The sequence below is a fragment of the Poromitra crassiceps genome (assembly GCF_964638095.1).
Source record: "Poromitra crassiceps genome assembly, contig: HAP1_SCAFFOLD_49, whole genome shotgun sequence".
Taxonomy (NCBI): Eukaryota; Metazoa; Chordata; class Actinopteri; order Beryciformes; family Melamphaidae; genus Poromitra; species Poromitra crassiceps.
The window spans coordinates 1090736-1118711 of record NW_028152262.1 but is presented as its reverse complement, the minus strand read 5'-3'; the positions used below and the strand labels follow the sequence as shown (position 1 = coordinate 1118711).

At 48.1% G+C, this 27976-nt stretch overlaps 1 pseudogene across 1 annotated transcript; it reads left to right on the top strand.

The window, feature by feature from the left end:
- Positions 1–1437: 1437 nt before the first annotated feature.
- Positions 1438–27976, top strand: LOC310800725 (protein O-GlcNAcase-like; annotated as a pseudogene). The gene is made up of 13 exons: positions 1438–1583; positions 2542–2624; positions 3673–3957; positions 4228–4395; positions 4597–4787; positions 11897–12142; positions 12676–12879; positions 14621–14803; positions 24167–24341; positions 24615–24706; positions 26603–26795; positions 26903–27062; positions 27840–27976. The product of its transcript is annotated as a protein O-GlcNAcase-like (transcript).

Here is a 27976-nt window from a genome sequence, read left to right as displayed (position 1 = left end):
TGCGACATCAGACACCCTCACCCAGGTGACCCAGCCGGGGGTGATCAAGCCCCGACTTACGTCCCAGTAGCTACCCACGGTCAGCCCTCTAGGGAAAGACAGAACTACTCTGCCGTGCCGGGACCGGGAGGCTCTGGCACTTGGAGGGACTGGGCTCTGTGGGTTGACTCCTGTCCGGGCTCCTCCTACGTCTCACCAGGTCCAGGACCTGTGCGTTGCACCAGACTCCCCCGCTCCCAACATTTCATTCCGGTATGATGTTTCTTGGGCCGTGTATGAACTTGGCCAAATACTAAATAGTAATAGCAATGTTCCAAGTAATTTACATCATATGCATTTACAGTGTAAATATGTGGTAGGTGTAAATACATTTGATATCCATTACACCTACAAAGTAACCTCATCATTCATGTTTTCACTGCAGCTGAAGGATCCTTCATTGGTAGAAGTTTTATGACTTTTGGGACCATGAAACCCTCTGATAATTAATGGAAAAATTTTGTAAATCATTTTGATTTTTTTTTTTCAAATGGAAAAATCCCTGGAAAATGTATGAATCCAACAGCAGCACTGATCTGTGAAGTGACAGCGTACTCTAATTTGAAGCCAATACCGTGTCAGAAAAGGGTTCCATTGTCAGATCGAGACCCTGCAGCTGGAGTCTTTCCTCCAGCAGGCCAGGGCCTCCAGGTTCACCGAGGTCATGAACATTTTCTTCTTTCCCTTCAACCGCAGCCGGCGGGCTTCAGAATTGGCCGAAATTGATGGGCTCCTGCGTGCGCACTTGTATGTGTGTCTGTGTGTGTATGTATGTATGTATCTAATGTAATTACGTAGTAGGCTATGTAGGCCTATGTATGTGTAATATGTTATTGTTTGGCATTCTATTTAAATAATTAGTGATAGTTGTTTGTTCATTCACTTAATGGAGTGTTCATTATATATCCGAGCGGCACGTGAAGGCACCACCAGACCCCCTCACCTCCCTCCCTCCAGGCTCACCTTGATGGATGGTCTGTCTTACGGTTAGACACACACACTAACCACTAGGCCAATCTGTCTGTCTCCCCATCATACTCCGCTTTTCTCTGACACCTGATCATTGAAGAATCACAATCAATCATAAGTTGCTCTCATGGGTCGGCACGCCAGTGCACAGCAGCATTTGAGTGTTTTTGTAGAAATGTTGACGCGCCTTGCCAAATTACCTATTTCACAACCATTTGCAGTTGCGCGGCCTGTTATTTAGGGTCTTTACGGTAGCGCCACAGTGTACTTAGCTGCCTCTGATTGGTTGCCTCCTGCATTCCATACATTCCAGATACGCAGCTGACCAGCAGCAGAACTCAGATAAGTGCTACGCGCTAAAGACAAACAGGGCAGCCCTTTAAAAGATCCAGGCCTTTCCAGCCGACAGAGGACTGGGGGTTATTGCATATGAATGACCGTGCTGTGTGCACCTTATGTCTGGAAAGTGTTGTGTGCCGAACGACAAGTGTTAAACGCCATTTTGACACGAAACACGAGAACGTCTTCAAGGATGAGACAGACAAGGCTGAATCTGTAAAACGCTCCGTGTCCAGGTACGGGAAACAAACACCCTCAAAACCTTTGTCACTGCTAAAAAAAAACACCACTGCTCATTGCATTGCAAAACATGGCAAACCGTTCACTCATGGCGAATACATTAAGGAGGCATTCCTGTCTAGCTCAGAGCGAGGTTTTGTTTCATGGCATGTTGGCCTAGTAGTCTTTAACCTGACGCTGCCAGATGGATGTAGGTTGGTTCACATTTGTTTCACAACGTACATCATTGTGAATTTGTGAACAATACCGCCCCCATCTGGCGGAGTCAGGTTAAGAAACTATTTCATCACTCTGCAATTGGCAATTCCAAATCATTGTTAAGCACCAATACATGGATGTAAAGTAGAAAAACTGTTATCTTGAGAGAAGAAGCATACATGCCAAATTTCATACAACACATTCTGGCAATTTAACAACGCCTTGTTTAATCGAAACAATAAACATATACATACATGCATACATACATGCATACATACATACATACATACATACATACATACATACATACTGTACATACATGCATACATACATACATACATACATACATACATACATACATACATACATACATAAATACATACATACTGTACCTACATACCTAGTACTACAATCTAAATTGTTGGCATGAAAGTGAGCCACTATGCTGCCTGCTCATCACTTAGTATTTGGGTGGGAAAAGATTTAAAGTTTAAATGACAATGAAATAAGTGCTAATTAGTGGATTCCATGTGTGCTGAATTGAGGAGTGGTTCCTAACAGATCATAATAAAGGTCTGAAGTGATGTTCATCACCATGTATGTTACCTTGTTGCTGAGCAAGTGCAGCTTTAAACTGCCAGATTTTTGAATGGAGTTTGGTGCGATGCAAGAGAGAACAGCTTATATTGGGGGGGCGGGTCAAGTCTCCTGCTGTAGTGAATCCTATTTGTTGATGGTGGTTTCCCCCCTCACTAGGAGCCAGAAGAAGGAGGCTGACCTGGCTAATGCATTGGTCCAGTGGAGGAATATAGAGGCGGCCGAGGTTGCTGACCTCCAGGGCCAGTGGAAAATGTATGATAAACCATACATTTGGTGGCTAACTTTCCTACCTCACAATAAGTCTGTCTTAATATTTCTGTCAAGTCAAATCAAATCAACTTTATTTATCCACCTCCGCTGTAAAATAATTCTGGGAGCAATATCCGGTCTAGAACATGAGCAGCTGTGTGTTTACGTTAAAAAATTACGATACCAGCACCTACCGGACCGGTCCCCTTACACTGATACCGATACCAATAGAGAACTCGATTCGATACCTTTTTCGGCGCCAAACTACCAACTCTCTGTCACATGTGACACACTCGACTTCACCACCACAGACCTTATGAGTTGTAGCTGCTGTGGGAGTGGGCCAATCACACGTTGCATTACATCTAAGAAGACTTGTGGTGATTGGCTGTGAGCAAAACCAAATAAAGAGTTTTTTTTTCTAGATCCGTGTACAAAATGATTGAATGCAGGTATTTGACTGAAGAAGTTTTGATACTACTTGCTACTGTGAAATTATATATATATATATATATATATATATATATATATATATATATATATATATATATATATATATATATATATATATATATTAATTAAATGATGGATTCCCAGATTTCCCAGCCCTAGACGCAATCTATTGGCAGTTGGCCAACAGCATTATTATTACTAACCATATGCACATTAGTGTTCATGACTTGGAGTCAAAGAGGCCATTTACACCTGGCGTTAACATGCGTTTTCTGCAATCTGATTGCAGAAATGGTTGTCCTCTCAATCTGCATAAAGATGCTGTATCCAGATTGAGAGGACACATTGCATTTACACTTGAGTTCAATGTGTACACAATGCATCCCTGACCACCTCCGGAGGTGGTTTGGCCGATCAGATTGGAATCCTTCTTCAATGCGTTTTGGGGGTGTTTACACCTGGCATTTCAAGTCATAAAACACAATCTGATTGCAATCTGATCACAGAAAACGCATGTTAACGCCAGGTGTAAATGGCCTCAAAGATTCACATGATAAATCCCTGTGTGTGGTGTCCTTTCTCCAGGGCCCAAGGTGGTGTCCAAAGATATCACAGTGGAGTCTATTGAGGAGGTGACTAAGATCCTGAGAAGATCCCCGGTGATCTGGGACAACATCCACGCCAACGATTATGACCAGAAGAGGCTCTTCCTGGGTCCGTACAAGGGCCGCACCACCGAGCTCATCCCTAGGTTGAAGGGAGTCCTCACCAACCCCAACTGCGAGTTTGAGTCCAACTTTGTTCCCATCCACACCCTGGCCACCTGGTACAAGTCCAACATGAACGGGGTGCGCAAGGATGTGGTCATGAGTAAGTATGATGGGAACGTTTACAAACCCATATTATAATTAATATGTGTGTGTGTATATATATATATAATATAATATATATATATGTGTGTGTGTGTGTGTGTATATATATATATATATATATATATATATATATATATATATATATAAATAAATAGTGGTTTGTTCAAACAGTATGAGGTTGTGCCACACATCATCTGGTATAGTAATAGGACTGTATATTAATGCTGTCATTTTTTCTCTCTCTCCTCCTCCTCTGTCCTCTTCCCAGCGGATGGTGAGGACAGCACAGTGTCCATCCAGATTGGGATACATAAGTTGGAGAACGAGGGCAGCGATGAGGAACTGGAGACAGACCTGCTGTACAGTCCTCAGCTCGCCCTTAAACTGGCCCTCACAGAGTGGCTCGTGGAGTTTGGCGTGCCTCACCAATACAACAGTAAGAGTAGCCCCCATTGTTACCTCCCATACGGCCTGTGTTGTGTCTGTGTGTTGTGCAGTGAGTGTCACAGCTCCATGCTTATGGCTTTTCTGGCATCTTGAAAACAGGCTCATAATATTTCATGGATCGTCTTAAAATGCTATTTTTTACGTTAGGTGAGGGAACACCGTGCCATGAGGCTCTGCTCTTGTCTTCCAGGTCGACAGGTGCCTCACAGCGGTGCCCAAAACTCAACCATAGACGTGTTGTCCCTGAGTGCCCCCCCTCTCTGCTCCCCTACGACAGTCACCACTGTGTTCCAGCAGCCCGTCATGTCTCCAGCCCTGCCCTCCCTCTGCCCCGACCCAGACGCACACCCCATGGCCAAAAGAGGGCAGCTGTCAGGATCGGTGTCAGACATGTGGATCTATTCGCGGGTAGTTGAGGGGCAAGACACTCTCCAAGAGTAGGGGAGTTGTGGAACTTGATAGCTTGATAGCTGGAGCTGCACTGTTCGAGGTTTTGGGAACGGTCGCAGAGATTGCAGAAGTTGCTGGTTGCAGAAGTTGCAGGTTGCAGACGTTGCAGAGATTGGTATGATCCTTGATGTGAATTTATGAATCACTCGCGAGAGCCTGCCGGAACAGGCCCTTATAGATGTGAATATGACATCACCTGTGTTATGACATCACCAGCGAAAGGCATGAAAGAAGCTTATGAATCATGACATCATCAGTGATCGATGACATCATAGTAGGAATGACGACTGTGAATATGACATCACCTGTGTTATGACATCACCAGCGAAAGGCATGAAAGAAGCTTATGAATCATGACATCATCAGTGATCGATGACATCATAGTAGGAATGACGACGTCAAGGTAGGAATGATGACGTCATCCTAACAGTACCCTCCCCTCAACGGACGTCACCTGGCGTCCAATGAGGCCATCAAGGATGGCATCTGGGAGACAAAAAATCCGTAGGTTCTGGTGGAGGTGCTCTTCCGCAGGTGGTTAAACGCAGGTGGTTAGGCCCCAAAGGGGGTGTAAGAGAGTGAGGTGCTCTTCAGCAGGTGGTTAGATGCAGGTGGTCAGACCCCAAAGGGGGTGTAGGACAGTGGAGGTGCTCCTCCCTAATACAGGATATCGAAGCCATAGATGGACCGATACGTAGCCAGAACTTCCACCGGGTCCGGTGGATCCTCTGGGGCCGGCCATCCCCCGGGGCACGATCCAAACACGGGAGGCTGGAGACCATCAAAAGGGTCAAATGCCGCCGTCACCGAAGGCAGAGCCGCAGGGGGATCTGACACAGCGAGGCCTGCCCTCCCGACCTGTAGTTTGGGGGGGTCACCCACCGTCTCCTCCTTTAAACGCCTCTTATTTCTTCTTGCTCTTGACCGAGGGCTGGCGACACTACGGGAGCCTCCCAGCATGAGGCTGGAACCTACGTGTTGGTCAGGGACAGGAATTGGCTGCTGCTGGGGTACGGGTTCAGACTCGGCGAGGGGAAGGTCCACAGGTTGTGCCTCAGGTACGGGTTCAGACTCGGCGAGGGGCAGGTCCATAGGTTGTGCCTCAGGGCCAGCAGACTCGGAGGCCCCCTGCGGGGGGACGGAGCCGATCTGCAGGCAGCGATTGAACTTCCCCATGAGACGATCGACAGTCCTCTCCAACTCCCTAACCCTCTTGGAGACACACTGCCACTCCTGGGTCCTGCAGGGAACGCTACCCAACCGTACAGATTTCTTGGCTGGACACGTAGAGTCTTGATCCACTGAGAGTACCACGGGCCGGCGAGCGGTGGGACCACTTACTGGACGCCGGGGGCAGGCGGAGAGGTAATGCCCGGCTCGACCACAGTACAGGCAGCTCCGGGTGTCCAAACGGCGCTGCCTCTCCTCTGGTGTGATGCGAACCCTGCCGGTCAGATCACGGTACAGATGGCTGCTGGGACTCAAATGTGGCTGCCCCTGCTCTGGGATGACGCGAACTCCCCCCCAGAATATGCCCTTAGCAGCTGGAGGCGGCCGAGAGGCAGAGCTAGAAGCAACGGCCGCAGTAGCGAGGGGGGGGGTAGCAGGTCTGGAAACCTCCGGGACGACAGTGCCCTCGGAAGCTGGGGCAGGAGGAGCGGAAGTCTGCAGAATGACACCCTCAGGGGGGTTTAGTCCGTCGAGACGATCTAGCCGTTTTACCAGGAGGGCGTACCGATCCTCGGCCTTGGAAGCCTGAACTTTCTGGGTGTCAAGCAGGTCTGACATCATGGTAACCACGGCTTGTAAGATCTCCTCGATGACAAGACCCTTCGTTGAGTCGCCTGGTAGGCCACCTGGAGCGGGCGGCGGGGGAACTGGCGTCTGACGAGGAACCCCCCAAGAGGTCGAGGCGGAAACGCCGGGGGGGAAAGCAAACGAGGGGGGCAACAGCCATTCACTCCGGCGCTGCTTCGACTGGTCGCCTAGTGGGTCCTCCTTGATCGCTAAACGGCTAAATTTGCCTGCTAAATCCACTTTGGAGTGATTCATACTGTCAGGATCGGTGTCAGACATGTGGATCTATTCGCGGGTAGTTGAGGGGCAAGACACTCTCCAAGAGTAGGGGAGTTGTGGAACTTGATAGCTTGATAGCTGGAGCTGCACTGTTCGAGGTTTTGGGAACGGTCGCAGAGATTGCAGAAGTTGCTGGTTGCAGAAGTTGCAGGTTGCAGACGTTGCAGAGATTGGTATGATCCTTGATGTGAATTTATGAATCACTCGCGAGAGCCTGCCGGAACAGGCCCTTATAGATGTGAATATGACATCACCTGTGTTATGACATCACCAGCGAAAGGCATGAAAGAAGCTTATGAATCATGACATCATCAGTGATCGATGACATCATAGTAGGAATGACGACTGTGAATATGACATCACCTGTGTTATGACATCACCAGCGAAAGGCATGAAAGAAGCTTATGAATCATGACATCATCAGTGATCGATGACATCATAGTAGGAATGACGACGTCAAGGTAGGAATGATGACGTCATCCTAACAGCAGCAGCAGGAGGAGGAGGAGGAGGTGAGCTTTACACACCCCATTAGAGCTGCCACCATTCATTGATTAGTCGATCGACAGAAAATTAATCGACAACTATTTTGATAATCGTTTTGAGTACAATTTTAACACGTTCACTGCCAATGGCGAGTTGACTCGTCAAAAAAATCCAACGGTTGACTGCCATTGACGAGTCAAGTCGTCAAAAAAAAAAAAAAAAAAAAATTGACGGTGGGACGTGGATCAACGCCCCCCACGTCTCCTATAAAAATATGGGAGCCACCGAACGTGTACAACCCATTCCACCGACCCACTAAGGGGCGACAGTGCTCTCCAGACTAGAAAAAGCAGAGCCAAAACTGCAGGGGAACGCGCGAGGAAACCATTCTCATACTGTAAAATGGATTGGCGGAAACGCTTTCGCTTTCACGCTGAGAGCTGGCGGTGGGGGATTGCAAATTTGCATAATAGATTATGGGTGCAACACACTTTGAAACACCGGCAGAAAGCCCACAATCGCACGCAGCTTCATTCCAGCTGAGCTCAACCGAAAACCCAGAAACGAACGAGCCTCATTCTCATACTGTAGGCGAAAACGCTTTCACGCTGGTGCACAACGGTGGCGCACAACGGTGGGGGGTTCCAAAAATAGACTCGGTGCAAAACACACTTTGAAACACGCAGCATAAAGCCTAGAATCGCACAAAGCTTCATCAAAGCTCTCAACCGAAAACCCAAGAAACGAGCAAGCCCCATCCAGACTCGCCAGGGAGGGAGGCTGCTCACTGCTCAGACAGGCAGCAGAAACTCGCTTGTGACAAACGCTGCTGAAAGCCACCAGAGACACGCCCACGGAGGGAGGAGTTTGAAGGAGAGGGGGTGCGGGTGCTGATATGGAGGAAATTACTGTTCAGAACTATATTGTTTAGATGTCTTATGTGTTACTGATGCCAAAAATAAATGGTTAAAGTGACTGTTTGATTGAATTTCACAAAACTGCGATTATCTCAGCTTTCTGTCTCAGACGCTGAAACCATGCTGTACTCAACGGCTAATATCTACATAACTACTAACTCTACAAACTAACTCTTTTAGACAGAGAAAGCACACATTCTATTAGTACTTTTTAGATATTTTGTGTTCACAAAGTCCAAGCAGAAAATAATCCTCGGCTCTTGTAAGATGAGCCAGAATCCTCAAAAAAAACCTTTGGCAGAAGCTACCTACAGTAAAAAAAAAATGGCTGGCAGTGAATGTGTTAAGAGAAAAGGTCTAAATTCTCTGATTCCAGGTTCTTAACTCATTCTCTGCCAGGGTCATTTCGGTCTGTGTGCTCCCAGTGCCAGGATTTTGAGCATATTTCCTGATCTTCCAGGACCCACAGAATATTCTGTGCTAGGAATAAAATTACACAACATATCTCACAATAAAGCAGAGACTCTCTTCTTACCCCTTGTAAAAAACTGAAACTCTACCATGTTTCCTTGTTTAGTTACAAGCAGTGGAAGTTAGCTTGTTTTCACTAAAAATGCCCTCCTCGGAAGAGAAATAGGAGAAAAAGAGGTTTTTAGTGAAGGACACCGTTTCAAGCAGAATTCTCTTTTGAGCCTTTTATTTTTTGCCTCAGTGACACATCAGACATATACAGTATTTGTTTTCCCAAATAAAAAAATAAAAAATAAGAGAATGTATTTGAGGGAGCTGTGTCGGTCCATCCCGCCCAGTGAGCGGCTACAGAGAGAAGGCTCTTTCACACACAGATCGCGCAAAAATTGCCGTTTAGGAGTCCCGCAAAGCTCGCACCCTCGCCACAGAAATTGCTTTCACACAGCGCCAAGCAGCACGGCCACTTTCCCGTGCTGTGGTGTACTTTCAGGTGAAATCCCCTGCTCCCGGATTGAAAGGCGAGCGGAGGGATTTCCAGCTCCTCCTAGCCCAAATAAATATTTTCATAGGTTAGTGTAGCCTAGGCTACTGTATGATGAACGAATTAATTCAACAACAATACTTCCCTCCCTTCTCCTAGTCCGCTGAGCTGGGAGAGGATAGGTGCACTCGCATGGTGGGCGGACTCGCCAAAACGGGCTCCGCCGCCGCACTCGCAAGGTGGGCGGGCAGATCGATATGGTGTCCTACTAAAATTGAAACGATACACGACCGCCCGCATATCAAACAGCTGCAGTCTGCATAACGTTCGTCGGGGGAATAGTATGGGCTATAAATGCACATGACTAATAACGTTAGTAGTTTTTGTAAGGGAATGCACAGAGCTGATTTCGAGAGGGAATAACCTGGTCTGAGTCAGACCAACTCGCCACAGACAGCTATAGCCCTCTGAAGCTTATTATTATATCCGTTAATTGTAGCCTACCTACTAATGTCAACATCGTTTGAGCATAAAGCCTAACCGCACGGAGCATTCCTCCTGGCGTCCCTGCAGTCATGATTGTATAGGCTACTTTTTTTACTTTCACTCCTGCACTTTTCTTGATCACATGAGGTGATTTCCCCTGTAATTTTTTTATGAATGAGCTGACCATTCCCACCTTTTCCGGCTCGCTGCGACGACCTTTCAAGTGGAGGCGGGTTGCCAGGTAACCCGGCACTGTTACTACCTCCCGTCGCGGGACAAAAGGCGTAAAACAATTGTCCACCAAAGCGCATTCACGACTTTCACATCGGAGGCGCGAATCCTATTTTCCGTGCATTTTTCGGCTTTCAAGGCCGGTGTGAAAGAGCCTAGAGAGAGAGAGAGAGAGAGAGAGTCTGGCCCCTGGGGTTTCTTGACAAATGAGGCTTGGCCGCAGCCTCCTTGCTACAGTATTGTCAGTAAAATGGAAGAACCTCAGAATAAGTTGGAACCTATTTCGAGACATGGTCTTTCCGAAATAGGTGGTGTAGGACTACACACAGGACTGGGACTAGGACTGGACTGCGCCTCCATCGACTCAGAGTCTGAAAACACAAAATATCAAAGTATGATAAATATGTGCACAAAATCAAATAAATAATTTACTTTTACAGTTGCCATGTGGATTTTTAGCTTAGCTTGATAAAAGCATAAACAAATGGAACCAATGAACCCTTATGTGGTCACACTCACACACTCTCTCTCTCTCTCTCTCACACACACACACACACACACACACACAGGAATAACGAGTGCTGTAACGTTACCTGCTGTCACGTTACCTCTCATAACTAACGTTACTTAGCACAGAAGATCACACAATAGCTACGTTAGTGCTGTAAACTTTGAAATGTTTATGTGACACAGACGGCTGTGTGTGATCATTTCATCTCAAACGCGATACAAAAAATAGGCTATTTCTTACCATCGTCATCGCTCTCTCGAAGTGGCACCCATTCCCTCCTCCTCCGATTCATCTGTGTCAGACGGATCAGAACGCTGTGAAGGGGAGCCTTCGTCGCCCTGACGCTCCGTCGTGGAGCAACAACAAAATAAACACTGGCGTCTTCCTCGCCATCGTCGCCATCCGAGAACTCTGGGTCGGACTCTGTTTCGACCACAGGCTCCATCTGGACCCTGGGCAGGGGCACGGGACGACGAAGCCCCATGGTCTCTTCGATTGTCCGCTGGCGTGGACCGCGGTGCGTGCTGGAACTGGGCCCAGGGGAATCCAAGTGTGGGCCTTGAGGACGCCCAGCAGTGCTGCGGCTGCGGCCACGCCGGCGACCGCCTCTCTTCATCTAGCTACTGCTAAATAGATTACTGCTAAATGGGTGACTATACTATAAATACTAAACTAGCGGGTTCCTTTTATCAGTTTGACTTGAAACAATGTCACAGGCTGGGAAAGTGTCTGATGTAATGTAAACAACCAAAATATGAAAGTACGTCCGAGTACGTCCTTGGCACAGAACGCCATTGTTAAAAGTACGTCCGGGTACGTCCTTGGCAGAGAATGAGTTAAATGTGAATATTTTCTGATTTCTTTACTCCTGTATGACAGTAAACTGATATTATCTTTGAGTTGTGGACAAAACAAGACATTTGAGGATGTCATCTTGGACTTTGGGAAACACTGATCGTCATTTGCTACCATTTTCTGACATTTTATAGACCAAACAACTAATCGATTAATCGGGAAAATAATCGTCAGATTAATCGATTATGAAAATAATCGTTAGTTGCAGCCCTACACCCCATAGAGAGTCACTGCACTGTGCTCACCAAGAGGCAACTTCTGCTTACTCAGACAGGTGTGACATTGTTCACTCTGTCCCTGTGTGATATTACACTTGAGAAAACATATGGCTACAAATAATGTCTGTTCTTTATTGGGTAGTATGTAATTAATAATAGGAAATAAATAAAAGAGACTTTCTCCCCCCAATTTCTGGATCCCCTCCCCACCCCACATGCGCTGTGGGTCTCGACAAAATCTTTTCTGTGTGCATCTGTGGAAAAGGTTATGAGAATTATTTTTGACATTGTTCCCGTCTGTTGTGGAGGTGGAGAAGAAAGATTCCGATGAGGAACCCATGGAGATGGTGGTGGAGAAGCTGGACGAGACAGAAGCCGAGGCTGACGCAGAGGGCAAACACGTTGTCATCCTGGCCGACAAGATGGCTGAGGACCTCAAGCCCATGGATACAGACAAGGAGAGCCTGGCAGAGTTCAAGTCTCCTGAGGAGTGCATCCAGGAAGACTGTGGAAGTGATATCGCTCCCATGCAAACAGATGAGCTGCTCAAACAGCCTCAAACAGCATACTTAGTGACTTCATCCTCTTCGTGCATGATAGCACAGAACGCCAATGCTTCCTTTCTCCTGCCCAATGCTGCACTTGGGCCCCAGGTCCAACCCATCGATACAGCATAGTATCGTGATATTTTGTGCTGCAATATATTGTATCGCACGAATGCCAAGTATTGCAATATTTTATCATTTAAATTATCAGGTGCATGCAACATTTATGACGTGTTGGTCAGTCTGTCTGCATGGCAATTTTGTTGCAATAACAATGATTGAAGTGAGATGAACAGACTGGAAACTTTATCTTAGATAAAAGAGATGTTGACACAAGGTTTTCCTTTCGTGACATAATTTGCAGTCGACAAAAGATAATAAATCACAATATATCACAATATTGCAGTACTCAGTATCGTGATAATATCGTGTTGTTGGACACCTGGTGATTCCCCACCCATGTGTGCATCCACTGCAGTTGAATACAAAAACGCCTTTCTGCTAGAAAGTCCCACGATGGCTTGTTTTTTTAGTTTCCTCAGGATCTGTTTGTTCCTGGGCCCGATGAGAAGCCCCTGTTCACAGCAGAGCCCCTCACGCTGGAGGACCTGGGTCTGCTGGCGGAGCTCTTCTACCTGCCCTACGAGCACGGACCCAAGGCCGTGCACATGTTGAAGGAGTTCAACTGGCTGAGGGCCAACAGCAGCATCGTCAGTGTCAACTGTGAGGGCGAGGAGCCAGAGAAGGTGGGTTTGAGCCTCATCCCTCCCTGAGAGAACTGTTACATTATTTTAGAACACGGCTCTCTTGAATACTCGATTCTGATTGGTCAATCAGACAATCAACAAGATTCACCGGTCATTATTTCTCAACAAACGACCGCTGCTCTGCCACACCTGGATTAATCAGTTGATAAGAGCTTTTTGTCAGCAAACACTACTAATTAGGCCAACCAGTTGCAGCTGTGGTGTCTTGTGTGCCAATTACGAATGAAACCGCTTTGTCGTTGAAAACGCTATTAAAAAATCTATTTGAATAATTATTTTTGTCAGAAATAATGACCTTCAGGTGAATATTAAGCCCTCCGCTGCGCGTCGGGCTCAATCATCACCTGTCGGTCATTATTTCCCCCGTAATCACCGCCTCAATATACATTATCCCTTACATATATATTTTTTTAATATTTTATTTTGCAATTTTCAAAACGTGAAGAACAAAAGGCTCAGACACAGAAAGAAAGAAAAACAAACATATAATTCACATTCCAATACTACAGCTTGGCACTACCAGCCGCGTAAGGTGCCTATGTGCCTGCAAGATCCGTGGGATCCCACGTAAAGGGTCCATGAGAGGTCAGTTAGGCGAGTCACGTATCGCTATTAACCTCGACCAAATAGGCCAGAAACGGGACCCAGATAACCAAGAACTTCCCAAGCGAATTGCTAGAACTGTTCCATTATTGACAAGGAACTTATTCAGGCCTGGGGATGGTGCTAGGCACTACAATATACTGCCCATTGGGTGGTGTGCTTGTGGCGGGAGATGAAACATAACGAGCTTCATGTTGTAGTAACTGTGTATTGGGTAAATAGATTAGCCCAGCCATTAAGCCCAGCCACGTAAGAATGCCACGGCCCACTTTGAAATGTGAAAATCTTCCGGGGCCCACCCAACCCTTTTAATCACAACTCTGATCAACACACGAGACTTCAGATGAACTATATCCCGATATTTTTTTATTCTGTTAACAGAGCATGTGAACGTGCTTTTGAGGCTCACCTGGTAGCACGTGTACCACGGAGGTTCGGTCTTTCGCGCGACCGACGCGCGTTCGAATCCGACCCGAGGTCCTTTGCCGCATGTCATCCCCTCTCTCTCTCCCTACCTTTTATGTCTGCCCACTGTCCTATCTAATAAAGGCAAAAAGGCAAAAAAAAAAAATCTAAAAAAACGAGCATGACATGTGAACTTGAAATTAATAATCCATCCACATAAAACATTTGACAAAATACCCAAAAGCCAGATTGCCAACATTTTCTCCTCGCTTACTCATCAGAACACATTTGTTGAGAAAACTGTACAGGCGAAAAAAAAATCAGTCCACAAGCTATGAATGCTGTGAAAAATGCTACCTTATCTGTAAACAGGAGACTCATTGGAACCCATTTTCATTCGGATATCTTGGAGGTGAGAGGTCAAGGGACCCCTTTGAAATAGTTTTTCCCTCACCAAGATTTAGCCTACATTTGCAGCGTTATTTATCCCTCTTCCCGACAAGCTAGCAGGACATGGTCGGTGCCAATGGATGTCTTCTAGTTTCATAGGATCCAGGATGGCTTTCCAGGCAGTACCTCCACGGGCCACACTTTGGGAATCACCGGATTAGACCGTTGTCCCTCTGTCGCCCGTTATTTACATGTACTCGTATTCCAACTGTTTTTTTCCACAACTTTTCCCCTCATTTCCAATCACTGTTTTGTGCCGCAGGTGGCAGAGTGGCAATCTAGGGCCGAGCAGTTTGAGGAGATCTGCTGCTCCGTCATCCACATGTTCACAAGTCTGACCAACTCGCCCAACCGGAGCATCCTGTACGACCTGTACACGTACATCTGGGGCATCAAGAGCATCATTCATTTCTCTGGTCAAGTCTTTTGTCCAGTGGCTTGGTATGTATGAGCAGGAACACAGGGCCCTTACCCCCCCCTACACATGAGAACACAGGGCCCTTATTTACCCCCTACACATTAGAAGTATAGCAATAGTGTGATTGGATCTGGGAATACTGACCATAGTCAGTCTCAGAGACAGTCACACACAACATCACCATATCGCTATTTCTTGTTATTATTATGGATATTTATGATATTCAAAATATCTAAAGAACACGGCTCCCCTCCGGATGAAGTCACATTCTGCGCAGCGATTTAGCTTTGAGTGATAAGTCTTAACTCCCAAATGTTTCTCTCTGACAGCTTCTCTCTAACTTGTCATTTGTTTCTATCAGTAGGCTCATACAGTAGAGATGGCTCAGACCAGCCCCGATGCACCTACTCAGGAGAACTCACACCTGGCTTTTGACATTTGACCGTGACACATGATCGTCATTCTTCTCACAGATAGCTTTAACTCTATTCACCTTATGTTCAGGCGCGGGGGGCGGGCCAAATTCTTCCGGGTCGTGTTAACACTTCCAAAAGAACGTCAGAAGAAGAGAGTTGTGTTTGTAGCGGACAGTGCAGGGGGTAAAACAAAGAACGTAGCCTACTACCTTGAGCTCGGTCCACAGCAAGCAAGCGGAGTATCCACTGTTAACCAGGTCAGATAACGTTATCGTCGACAATGACGAGCACTTTCTTGTAAAACATACCTGGACTCCAACAAAGAAAGCTTCAGATAGTTTTCTCTCCTCCGAGCGCAGCTCGAGCCACTAACGTCAATAAGACCCGCAGACGTTAACGTAATTCCCTGGAATGCGAGAATTAACGAGCCAGTTACATGGCTTTGCTTTCTTAGACATTGCCGTTTGCTTTTATTTTGTATATTACATACAATTGGCTAAATTATTAGTTAATTCAGAGTTAGATGATATTGGAGCAGCCGTCATTTTTCTTTTTCTCTTTCTTTGCCGGAAGTCATCACACGACCACACAACCGGTCACACAATGGGCGTGGCTACATAAGGTGAATAGTTATGGTCAGTGTGCTAAGCCTAGCACAGATGTTTGGTTGGACCAAGCAAGACCAAGAGTTGTAAGTCTGCTGCCTAACGGTGACTGCATCGAGAAGACTAAGCAGGCTTGGTAGATCATTCATTTGGAAGTATCCACTGAGAAGCAATTAATTGTTAGTCCCTTATTTCACTTGGGAATGCTGAGGGAAGCCAGTTCTGAGTTCCTCCCCCCTGTGGGTGCATCTTGTGTGCTGTGCTGTGCCAGCTCTCATCAGAGGAAGTGTCTTAAGGCATTAGGGTGAGGTTGATACTTGAAAGCAACAGTGCTAGGTGTCATACCCGCGCGCGCTGCATTTGTCTGGTCACATGACAGGGCGTCCCCGTCACCACTGTTACACAGCCATTCCACCTTTGTAGCTGTAGAGAATTTGTGACAAGCAGCTGCTGTAACTTTGCTAGCAGCAGCACTACTATACGTAGTCACAATGAACCCAAGTGTTTTAGATATCCTCCTACCCAGGCTGGGTCCCCTGCAGCGTAACAACCCATCTCTGGGCTGTCCTGGTCGTGGCTTTGCATGAGAAGATGAGAGAGGCCTCCTGATACAAGGGGTGATCATCATACTAACCTCTCATTCTGTCTTCCTGGTTGGATGACGCATGCTCCCTGGTCATGTGACGAGGCAGACACCATGACAATGTGACTTCACACGAGTGGGTGAGATGAGTGGGGTGATGGCAGCTGAAGCTTACAGCTTTAGACTTTGAGTTGTGTGCTTTTGGCTTCCGATATCCACCATCCTGCTCAATATTGATGCTCTTCAACTGAAGCAACTTGCACTTACTGAAACATCAAGGCACACCCATTATGTCCTTATATGGTGTTAAAATGGCGCCCTCTCTTTGGTCATTGTCCCTCTGCATGAATGAGCTAGATTCTTGCAAGACCATCATAACATAATTATGAAGCTTTTTTGTCCTGACACTTTTTCATTGACATATTAGTAAACTAAAGCACAGGGTAAAAAGTCATTTGTTTTTAAGTGATTATTTTAAACATACTGTAACGCGGGGAGATGGACTTGGGGAATTGGGGAGGAGTGGGAAGGACGTTACTGTGTTCGGAGGTTCTGTTTGGAGGGAGGTGTGTCCGTATGGGTATTGGCCGGATAGGAACGGGGTTGGAAATACGGGGAAGAGTTAGAGTGGGACTCCAGGATGTTGTGACCGGTCTGACAGTAGAGCATGTCACTACGTTAGCTGCTGAACTGGAAGTGAGCTGATAGAAGCGGGTCTGACGCTAACGACAGCTACCGGCCAGCTGTCACGTTCGCCCAGCACACCTCCAACTCCGGGGTTAGACTGTACGCTGCGGCAGGTATTAAATACGCTCGGCTGAGCTAAAGTGAATGTCTGTCTCCTGCCTACTTTCTGCTAGCTTGTTAGCCACACCGCAATGCTACATTGGTGCCAGAAGTGTGGATTTTTTTACACACGTCGCCTGTGGCTAACAGAAAGCAGATAAGGAGGAGGGAGTGTTAAAGAATAACGAACATTTAAGAAGAAAGAAAGAAAAGAGAGGAAGAAAAAGAAAGTATCAGTAAATTGGAGGAGAAAGAACGAGGCGTGATTTTTTTTTCTCTTCCCTGGCCACGCAACCAGTGGCTGAGAGAGGGTGAAAGAGGAAGAAGGAAAGAAAAAATAATAAAATAAAATAAAAATAAAAACGAAGATAATAAATATAAGCAAAGAGAAGAAGAGGAGATAGAAGAGGAGAGAAGAAAGCATGGCGGGATATGGAGTACCGTCATCTGTTCAACCAGAACCCAGAGTGAAGCTGCTGGATGCATCACGGCCGGCTGGCCTGGAGCGGGGTGAAGAGGAGGAATGGACGGAGGAGCTACGTGCAGAGGGGTGGAGTGTGGAGGTAGGGGAGCGGAGAGGAGCTTCTCGAGCGAATGATAACGGGGATGCAGAGAATGGACATGAGGGGGGTATGTTTGGACATTCGGGGGGGGTGAGATATGGTGCGGGGGGGAGGCCTGGCGGCTTTAATATTCACAGCACACCCGTGCAGCCTGTGTTTTATAGCCCGGTTGTTAGCCGAGCTGGGGGCCCTGAGACTGTCAATATGAGCTACACCGTTCCTCCGCCTAACCAGCCTGCCTGTTCCCACAACGGGCAGACAGACAACACTACGATGTTGACTAGAGCATTCACCAGTGCGCTGGCGGGGGCTCTGGCCGGGATAATTCCGGCCACCGCCGCAGCGCCCTATCGGGGGGGGGACACAGTGAGAGTGGGTCGTTATGATGGTGGTCCGGGGTGGGAGACATACTGGACACAATTCCGGCTCATAGCCAGGGCTAACCGGTGGAGCGAGGCTGAGAGCGCGGTTCAGTTGGCTGCAGCCCTGGAGGGGGAGGGGAGACGGGTCCTGTTGGATCTCTCTGAGACGGAGTTGGCCAACCCCCAGGCAATAGCGAAGGCAATAGAGCGACAGTTTGGGGAGCCTACATCCAAATCTGCTGCCCGCCAACAGTTCAACGAGAGGAGACGCGGGGATGGAGAGAGGCTGGGCGTGTATGCAGCTGATCTACGCCACCTGGCCCGTAAGGCATTCCCAGAGTTCAGCGAGGAACACCGTTTCATCCTAGCCAAAGAGGCTTTTATCAGTGGACTGACCCCTGACAGACTGCGGGAGCAGGTTCGCCTCAGCAACCCTCTCTCGTGGGATAGCGCATTGGAGCGCGCACAGGAAGTGGAGCAGGTACTCACTGAAGGACGGGTTAGGAGACCCCAGCAGTTGCCCCCACCTAGACCCCCTGCACAGGCACGGTTCCCTAAAAGCCTCAGGACGGACGGAGAATCACAGTTTTTCCCTGCTAGACCCCCTGCACAGGCACGGTTCCCTCAAGCCCTCAGGACGGACGGAGAATCACTGTTTCCCCCAGCTAGACCCTCTGCACAGGCACAGTTCCCTCAAAACCCCAGAACGGACGGAGAATCGCAGCGTGGCTGGACAGAGGCACAGGACCGTGTCTGTTATAGATGTGGTGAGAAGGGGCACATCCAATACAGCTGCCCCTTAGCCATGGACTCCAGACTCCAGCGGGAGCACCCGCCGGGAAACGAGAGGGGGGCGGAGTAGGAAGAGGTTACTCCGCCCCGGACCTGACACATTATCTGCCGTCGCCGGGCCTTAACAACTGTCTGGCTGAAGAGTGCACAGGGGCCCCTCAAGGGCCTGAAGTAGCAAGGGTGAAGGCTTCAATCAACGGGAGGCATGTTATGGCCTTAGTGGACTCCGGGTCTTCGGGAACATTCATTCGCACAGATCTTTTAGGGGAGGAGCTGCAAGTGAATCCTAATGTCCGCCCCTTCCTCACAGCGACGGGGGACAGGGCTCTCACACTGGGTCAGCATGCAGTGGTGGTGCAGGTAGGGGAACAGAGTTTTCCATGTCGCATGTGGGTGGCCGATATCCGTGAACAGTGCATTCTGGGGTTTGATTTCATGAAGGTTAATGGGGGGGTGGTAGATTGGCCACGGGGGACAGTGACATTTAAAGGCGGCACACCACTGCCTATGTTGTGGGGGGGGGCCCGGGACGCAGAAACGGGGGATGACGGGGATTTAAGAGAGTCAGCCTCAATGGGGGCGTGTCCGGGGGAAGCACAGACAGAGCACGTAGCGGATATAAAGGAAAGGCCGTTGCAGCCGGTGGGGGAGCACGATGCTCTGATGAGGGACCAAACACATGAGGGGGGGCTCAATATGTCCCCTCCAGAAGAGGAGACCCCTGCAGAGCCCTCATGGGAGGCCCTACCCCAGCGGAGGCACCGACCGATTGGAGTTCCTGCGGCTGAGACAGTGGCCGTGTGCGGAGCGGTGGTTTCCCCCACTCCCGACCCCCGGGAGGAAGCCGTAAAGACAATGTGGGAACAGAACAGAGAGGGACTCTCGGAGATGGAGCAGCGGCAGTTGCACGATGTGCTCTGGGAGTATCGGTCCGTTTTCTCCACCTCCCCCACAGACTTGGGCCGGACGCAATTGATTGAGCACGACATAGACACGGACAAGGCTCACCCCATCAGACAGCGGCCGCGACGTATCCCGCTGAAAAGACAGGCAGCAGCACAAAAGTGTTTGGAGGAAATGCGGGCGGCTGGAGTGATTGAGCCCTCAAACAGCGCATGGGTCTCACCGGTAGTCATGGTGCCAAAGAAAGATGTGGATGATTTGCGTTTCTGTGTGGATTTCCGGCCAGTGAATGACGTGACCGTCAAAGACTCCTACCCCCCACCCCGAGTCGACGATGCACTGGATGGAATCAGGGGCTCCGCTTGGTTCTCGTCGTTGGACCTAAAGAGCGGATACTGGCAGGTGCCACTGTCAGCTGCTGCCCGGCCCAAGACAGCTTTCACCACAGGCTCGGGATTATGGCAATTCACAGTGATGCCTTTCGGGCTGTGCAACGCGCCAGCGACCTTTGAAAGACTTATGGACAGAGTTTTGGCTGAGGTGCCCGCACAGAACAGAGAGATCTACCTTGATGATGTCCTGATACACGGACCGGACTTCCACACCGCTCTGGGGGCGCTTCGCCTGGCCTTCTCCAAGATACAGCAGGCGGGGTTAAAATTGAACCCGGGGAAATGCAAGTTCCTGCGCAGAGAGCTCATCTTCCTCGGCCACAAGCTGAGCGGGGAGGGAGTGAGTACAGTGGAGAAGAAGACTTCTGCGGTTCGGGACTGGCCAATGCCAACAAGTGTATCAGAGGTTAAGTCGTTTGTGGGTCTGGCGGCCTACTACAGACGATTTATTCCGGGGTTCTCGACGGTGGCGGCGCCCCTAAATTTCCTGACCAAGGATCATGTACGCTTCACTTGGGGCCCCGAGCAACAGCAGGCATTCGACGCACTCAAGGCCGCTCTGTGTCAATCCCCAGTGCTGACGACTCCGGATCCTGATGGAGAGTATCTGTTGGATACAGATGCGAGCAGAGATGCCCTGGGAGCGGTGCTCGCCCAGGTCACCCCTGAGGGGGAACGAGTGATCGCTTATTACAGCAGGGCATTCAATAAGGCAGAGAGGAACTACTGTGTGACCCGGAGAGAGCTGCTGGCAGTGGTGGACGCAGTGAAGCATTTCAAGTACTACTTGTGTGGGATCCACTTCACGGTTCGGACAGACCACGCATCGCTCAAGTGGCTCATGTCCTTCAAGGAGCCGGAGGGACAAGTGGCGAGGTGGATAGAGAAGCTGCAGGAGTACAACTTCTCTATTGAGCACAGAAGAGGAACCGTCCATACCAACGCAGATGGGCTCTCGAGACGGCCGTGCGGGACCGACTGCTCTCACTGCAATCGTGCGGATGCAAGGGAGGGGAGAGCAGAACTCTGTATGGCTCTGCGGCTCGACGACCCGATACACTGGGCCGGGGAACAGGACGCTGATCCGGAACTGAGGGTGGTGCTGGGGTGGTTGGCGGAGAATCGGAGACCAGAGTGGCCCGACATTGCAGCCGCAGGTCCTTCATTACGGGGGCTGTGGTCACAATGGGAGGGGTTGGCGCTGAAGGATGGTGTGCTCTGCAGGCGGTGGAAGGAGCCGAGTTCGGGCCGGGAGAAATGGCAGGTGGTGGTGCCTAAGGGCCGGCAGGAAGAAGTGCTGCAGTTCAGTCACGGCCGTCCGGGGGTGGGACACTTCGGGGAGAACAAAACGCTCAATAAGGTCAGAGAGACATTCTATTGGAGCACTTGCAGGAGGGATGTGCAGGCATACTGCCAGAAATGTGACCCCTGTGTGGCCCGCAAAGGTCCCACGGGACGAAGCAGAGCTCCATTACAGCAGTATCAGGTGGGGGCCCCTATGGACAGAGTGGCCGTGGATGTGCTCGGGCCTTTCCCTCGCACCCCGCGGGGTAGCCGGTTCGTTGTAGTGGCAATGGACTATTTCACAAAATGGCCCGAAGCCTATGCTGTTCCTGATCAGGAGGCAGCTACAGTATGTGAAGTGCTGATTGAAGGGATGTTCAGCCGGTTCGGGGTCCCCACTGAGCTACACTCGGATCAAGGGAGGAATTTTGAGGCGAAACTGTTTGCAGAGATGTGCAGACAGTTGTCCATACACAAGACCCGTACGACACCACTCCACCCTCAGAGCGACGGGTTGGTGGAAAGGTTCAATCGCACCCTGGGGGTACAGCTGGCCCTGGTGGTGTCTAAAGATCAGAAAGACTGGGACTTACAGCTGCCGCTGGTCCTTCTGGCATGTCGCTCGGTAACCCAGGAGACTACAGGATGTACCCCCGCCCTGCTGATGCTGGGGAGAGAACTCAGAACGCCGCCAGCGTTGGCATATGGACAGCCGCCGGACGCGCCTCAGGTGCCCGCAGGCGTGGAGTATGCGTCTCAGCTGAAGGGGAGATTGGAAGTGGCGCACGAGTTTGCTAGGAAGCAAGCGGAGATGGCTGGAGTGCGGCAGAAGAGAGGATATGACCTGCACACTAAGGGAACGCATTTCCGGGCAGGGGACTTAGTGTGGGTATATGGGCCGAAGAGGACGAAGGGGAAATCACCCAAGTTGCAAAGCCACTGGGTCGGGCCGTGCTGTGTGTTGGAACGGATGGGGGAGGTGACCTACAGGACGAAGATGGCTCCGCGGGGGCGGGTGGTGGTGCTGCACCGCGATCGTCTGGCACCGTACCGAGGGACGGGCCAGGCTGCTGATGGGAGGCCAAACAGGACGCCGCCACAATCACCGGGGGAGGGGGGTCAACTGGCGCCTCAACAGTCCCCGGGGGGTCTGCAAGTGGCCCCGGAGCCGTTGCAAGTGGACAGTCCGAGTACGGGTCTGGGAGCGGGGACGGGGGAAGTGGACACTGGGGGGGAGGGAACTTCAAGGAGGGCCAGGCCCAGGAGAAGGAGGAGGCCTCCCCCGCGTTTAGGGGACTATGAGGTGGATCTCCTCGGGGGCGAGGAGTATTAAAAGGGGGGGGCTGTGTAACGCGGGGAGATGGACTTGGGGAATTGGGGAGGAGTGGGAAGGACGTTACTGTGTTCGGAGGTTCTGTTTGGAGGGAGGTGTGTCCGTATGGGTATTGGCCGGATAGGAACGGGGTTGGAAATACGGGGAAGAGTTAGAGTGGGACTCCAGGATGTTGTGACCGGTCTGACAGTAGAGCATGTCACTACGTTAGCTGCTGAACTGGAAGTGAGCTGATAGAAGCGGGTCTGACGCTAACGACAGCTACCGGCCAGCTGTCACGTTCGCCCGGCACACCTCCAACTCCGGGGTTAGACTGTACGCTGCGGCAGGTATTAAATACGCTCGGCTGAGCTAAAGTGAATGTCTGTCTCCTGCCTACTTTCTGCTAGCTTGTTAGCCACACCGCAATGCTACAATACGAAAAAGTATTACAAAAAAATGCATTAAGCCTAAATTAGATTAGATTTCCCCTGAGTTGCACACGTAAGCTTTAGTTGCTTAAATCCATCCACACAAAAAGAGAGGTTACAGCCAATGTTTTTGGCGCCGCATTTTCTAACGGACTTTTCTATTTGGATTTCTTTCAGCGGCTGCCCAAAAGGAGATGCTGCTTTCCGTAGCACACACAACAGCGCAAGCTAGCATGACATCTCATTTCTTTGCAGGAAAGCACAGCACACACACACAAACCCCCCTCCCCCCCCAACCCTTTGCATGCGCAAGCACGCGCATCGCACCGCGCCAGCGAGAACGCAAGCGTGTTCACAAGTGGAAAACTCTATGAACAAACAAACACACTAATTGTACCAGCACTAAAAATTAATATCTCCAACTTTGGAGAGTAGCAAGACTCATTAGTGGCGATCGATCGATCGATCGATCGATCCGCTATGAGGGAATGATCTCTGATAAGTCTTATTCCATTGACCTCTTTGGCTTTGTTCCTGGAGTTCTCTCTGTCTTCTCTGCGCACGCATCATGACTTTTCTCAACAGGGGGGTCCTGCCACCTGCGCAGCGAAATCTATTGTGATGCTTTAACAAAAGGGAAAGGAGCATCTCCTTCAGCCAGGAAAAGCCTTACTCAGACCAAAGCGCTACCCTCATTTTCATTCATTTGATTTGACAAAGAAATGTGGATTGCCTGTTGTCCTCTGTTCTTTTAGCAAAAGTCAGAAAGGTGTTGTGTGATGTTTGCTGCTGTGGTCCACTGTCAGATCAACAAGGGACATGGGTCATTTTATGTTACATCTGTATATGATGATTTTTTTTTTTTTTTTTTTTTTTACAATATTTCTCAGTCCAGAGCGACCGTTTTCCCCAGTTTCCCCTTGGTCTGATAGTAGCTCAACTGCAGCAAATAGGCTGTGAGGCAGTCAGCCAAGGCCAGCACAACACCTGCTCACCTGGAAACTGAACCGCTCTGTTTTGATTCCCCACAGCGATTGTTACCAATAGATGGGGCAAATGATCTTTTCTACCAACCTCCACCCTCAACGCCAACCTCCAAAATCTATTCCATAAGGCCATACTTCCCCAGAGATCAGGTGAGATATGCGGGTGTTTGTGTGTGTGTGTGTGTGGGGGGGGGGGTTCCTTTGTTTTTGAGTATCACAAAGCAGAAATGCTTAGAAGCACTGCATGATTTACATGTATGATTGCTGAAAGTATGTCGTCAGATGTATGTGCTGAATAAAGAGAGCTTTAGCTAGCTTCTTGATGTAGCATTTTCTGGGCTTGGCTAATCTGACGTTAGATGCACTGTTGGAGGCCATAATGGGTTCAATTATTATATATACGTTGTGTCTGTCTTTTTGCAGACATCTGTCTATAAAATCTGCAAAGAGATGTACTCTGAAGGAATCGAAGAACTTCCTTTCCCTGAGCAGGATCCTGACCTCATAGGAGACCGGTAAGATATGCAGTTATATTCTAGACTAGTAAATGTTCTAGGGCTGCAACAACTAATCGATTAAATCGATTAAAATCGATTATTAAATTCGTTGGCAACGAATTTGATTATCGATTCGTTGCCCTTTTGGCAATTTTTTTTTTTTTTTTTCCATATTTCATTTGAGTTAAATTCAGATTATTGAAACTGGATTAGCCTGACCAGTTCTACTTGTTTAACAAGCTGAAGCATATGCTCTGCCTGTAATTCAAGAGAAGTCTGCCTTTTAATTTCATATTTAATTTTAGTTCAATTCAGATGATTGAAACTGGATTAGCATGGCCCCAGTTTAATTAAAAGTTATGACCAGTTTAACTAAAAATCATATAATAATAATAATTCATTTATTTTATATAGCGCTTTTCCAGACCCAAAGACGCTTAACAGAGAACAAGAGACAAGCAACAGGGAACAAAACAGGCAACAGATACAAGTAACAGGCAACAGTTACAGGGAACAGATACAGATGACAGTGGCGGTTCAGGGCAAGGTAGTATGGAGAAGCAGAGGGGAGGAAGATAACAGGAGGGAGGAAGAGGGGGGAGGATGGGGGGGGGAGGGTGATGGTTTGGAGCTATGGTTTGGAGGAGGTGGTCAGGGGTAGGGGAGGTTGTAGGCTTGGGAGAACAGGTAGGTTTATATATTATTATATAGCCTGCCTGTGATTCCTTTTTATTTCATATTAGTTAAATTCAGACTATTGAAACTGGATTAGCATGACCAGGTTAACTTGTTTTATTATTATTATTATTATTATTATTAACTTGTTTAAAAACATATAGGCATGTAATTCAAGATAAGTCTGCATTTTATTTCATATTTCGTACAGTTCAAATAAGACTTTCTGAGCATGACCAGTTTGACTTGTTTAAATTTAAAAACATATAGGCCTGTAATTCAAGTCTGCCTTATTTCAATTGGTTTTTAGCCCTAGTTGCACTTCTGTTGCACTTTTTTGTTCATTTGAAGTTTATAACAGTGCATGAAGGCATTGTGTATTAAATTAATGCGCTATTTTTTGTGCAATTAATTTGAGTGGTTCAAAAAAAATCCGAAATTTGGGTCGCGACTTCATGACAAGGAAAATAGTGGGTCCTGAGGCTACACCAGTTGAGAACCACTGCGTTAAAGCACTTTATTTAAGAAGATATGAAGATATCTTTTGCACTTACACCATACATTTGTATGTATTTTGTATTCGTTCATGCCCTGTCAAAGCTATTTGATGTAGCAAAGCCCGGTGAGTTTTTGTTTAACAAAAAAAAAGTTGTTTTTCAATAAACGGATGGAAACAATATCAGTGCATTTTTTAATCTGATTAATCGATTAATCGACAACTAACCCTACCGATTAATCGATTATCAAAATAATCGTTAGTTGCAGCCCTAAAATGTTCACAGCAGTGTTGTTGTCACGTCACTATATCTCAAGGCCAAATCGAGTCTTGAGTCCCCAGTGCTCAAGTCCTGATCACCAAAAAAGAGACAGTCGAGTTTGAGTCAAATTATTAGGGCCTATTACAAAACAATAGCAAAAACAACTAGAGGGCACTCGGTAGGGTACATACCTCCACCAACTCTGTGGCGGAGGTATTTACAGTATATATAAAAAAAGGCTCTATCAACACATCCGAGTCACCAACTCCCGAGTTCAAATGCATGAATGCTCGACCCCAAGTCCGAGTCATCAGTGCTCACTGCTCAAGTACAAGTCGAGTCAAATCAGTCCCGAGTCCGAGTCCTGGACTCGAGCACTACAACACTGGTCCACAGTAGCTGCTCACCAGAGCCTCGCCTGCAGCTTTTCTCTGCAGTGCAAATCAATATGGCTGACTAAATGTTCACTATGTGTCGACAGGTTAGTAGGAGGTTTCCTGACTTTGAGTCCAAACTACGGCTTTGTGCTCGAAGACGAGGAAGGGATCTGCGGTTACGCTCTCGGTACCGTGGACGTCCGGCCCTTCCTCAAGAAGTGCAAGTTGAACTGGATCCCCTTCATGCAAGAGAAATACCTCAAACCGGACTGTGAGAAGGACCTCTCAGACGCTGAGGTAGACTCCAAATGCACCTCTCTTACCTCATCGTCTTCATACTCTTGAATTCACGCCATTATTCAGTTGGACATGACGATCTCTTGTCTTATCTGTCCTCCTTGTAGAAGATGATGCTGAGTTTCCACGAAGAGGACGATTGTCTTCCAGAGTCGTTCCTCTCCAACTTCCCCTCTCTCATCAAGGTCGACATCCACGCCCAGGTCACTGACCCCAGTGTGGCTAAAAGCATGATGGGCTGTCTGCTGTCTTCCATCAAGGCCAACGGTAATGAGCACTACTGCTGCTGCTTTTTACCATTGTTGAATGAATGAATGAATGAAAGTTTTATTTACGTGTCAGGACAAATTACATGACCCATCCCACATGGGATTATCAGACACATCAACATAAAGTAATTACCATATCGATTCCGGTGCATAAACAATACAAAACCATACAAACACACACACAGCACACGCGGCATGAACAGCAAAACACCGATTTAACTACAATGTGTAGTAAGTAAAATATATGAATTATCTATCATATGTCATCTTTTTCCTCCTATCCCACGCATGAGAAATGTATTCGGAAAAAGCAAAGATGTTGTCAAAGAGAAATTCAAGTATAGCACCTTCTTCAAAATCTAACAAGTTTAGCTCAGGGGAGTGAACTTTTTTAAATAGTATCTCTCGTAAGTCATGATACAATGGGCAATACAAAATAAAATGAAATTCATTCTCCACTTCCTTCAACTCACAATATTCACAAATCCTATCCTCCTCCGCCGTCCCTCTGTATCTGCCTGTTTCAATATGTAAAGGCAATGTACCATTGTTGCTACTACTTATTACTACAACTACAGGAAGCGTGTGTGAGCAAGACGAAGAGAGAGATCAACCGGAATCAATTAGATAGATATGTTTTATTACATATTTTTCTTTTTGAAAATGGCCACTGAGTCAGTAACTGGAATTGATGCCAGTGTTAAAATCCCTCTGCCCACCCTCTTTTGCTGACTGGCGTTTGTTTCCGTCAGTTTTTTTTGTCTTTCACTTCCAGGGTCGCACGGCGCGTTCTGCGAGGTGCGTCAAAGCGATAAGAGGATGTTGGACTTCTACAGTAAGCTGGGCTGCTTTGAGGTCGCCAAGATGGAGGGCTTTCCCAAAGATGTCATCCTTATGGGACGCAGCCTATGA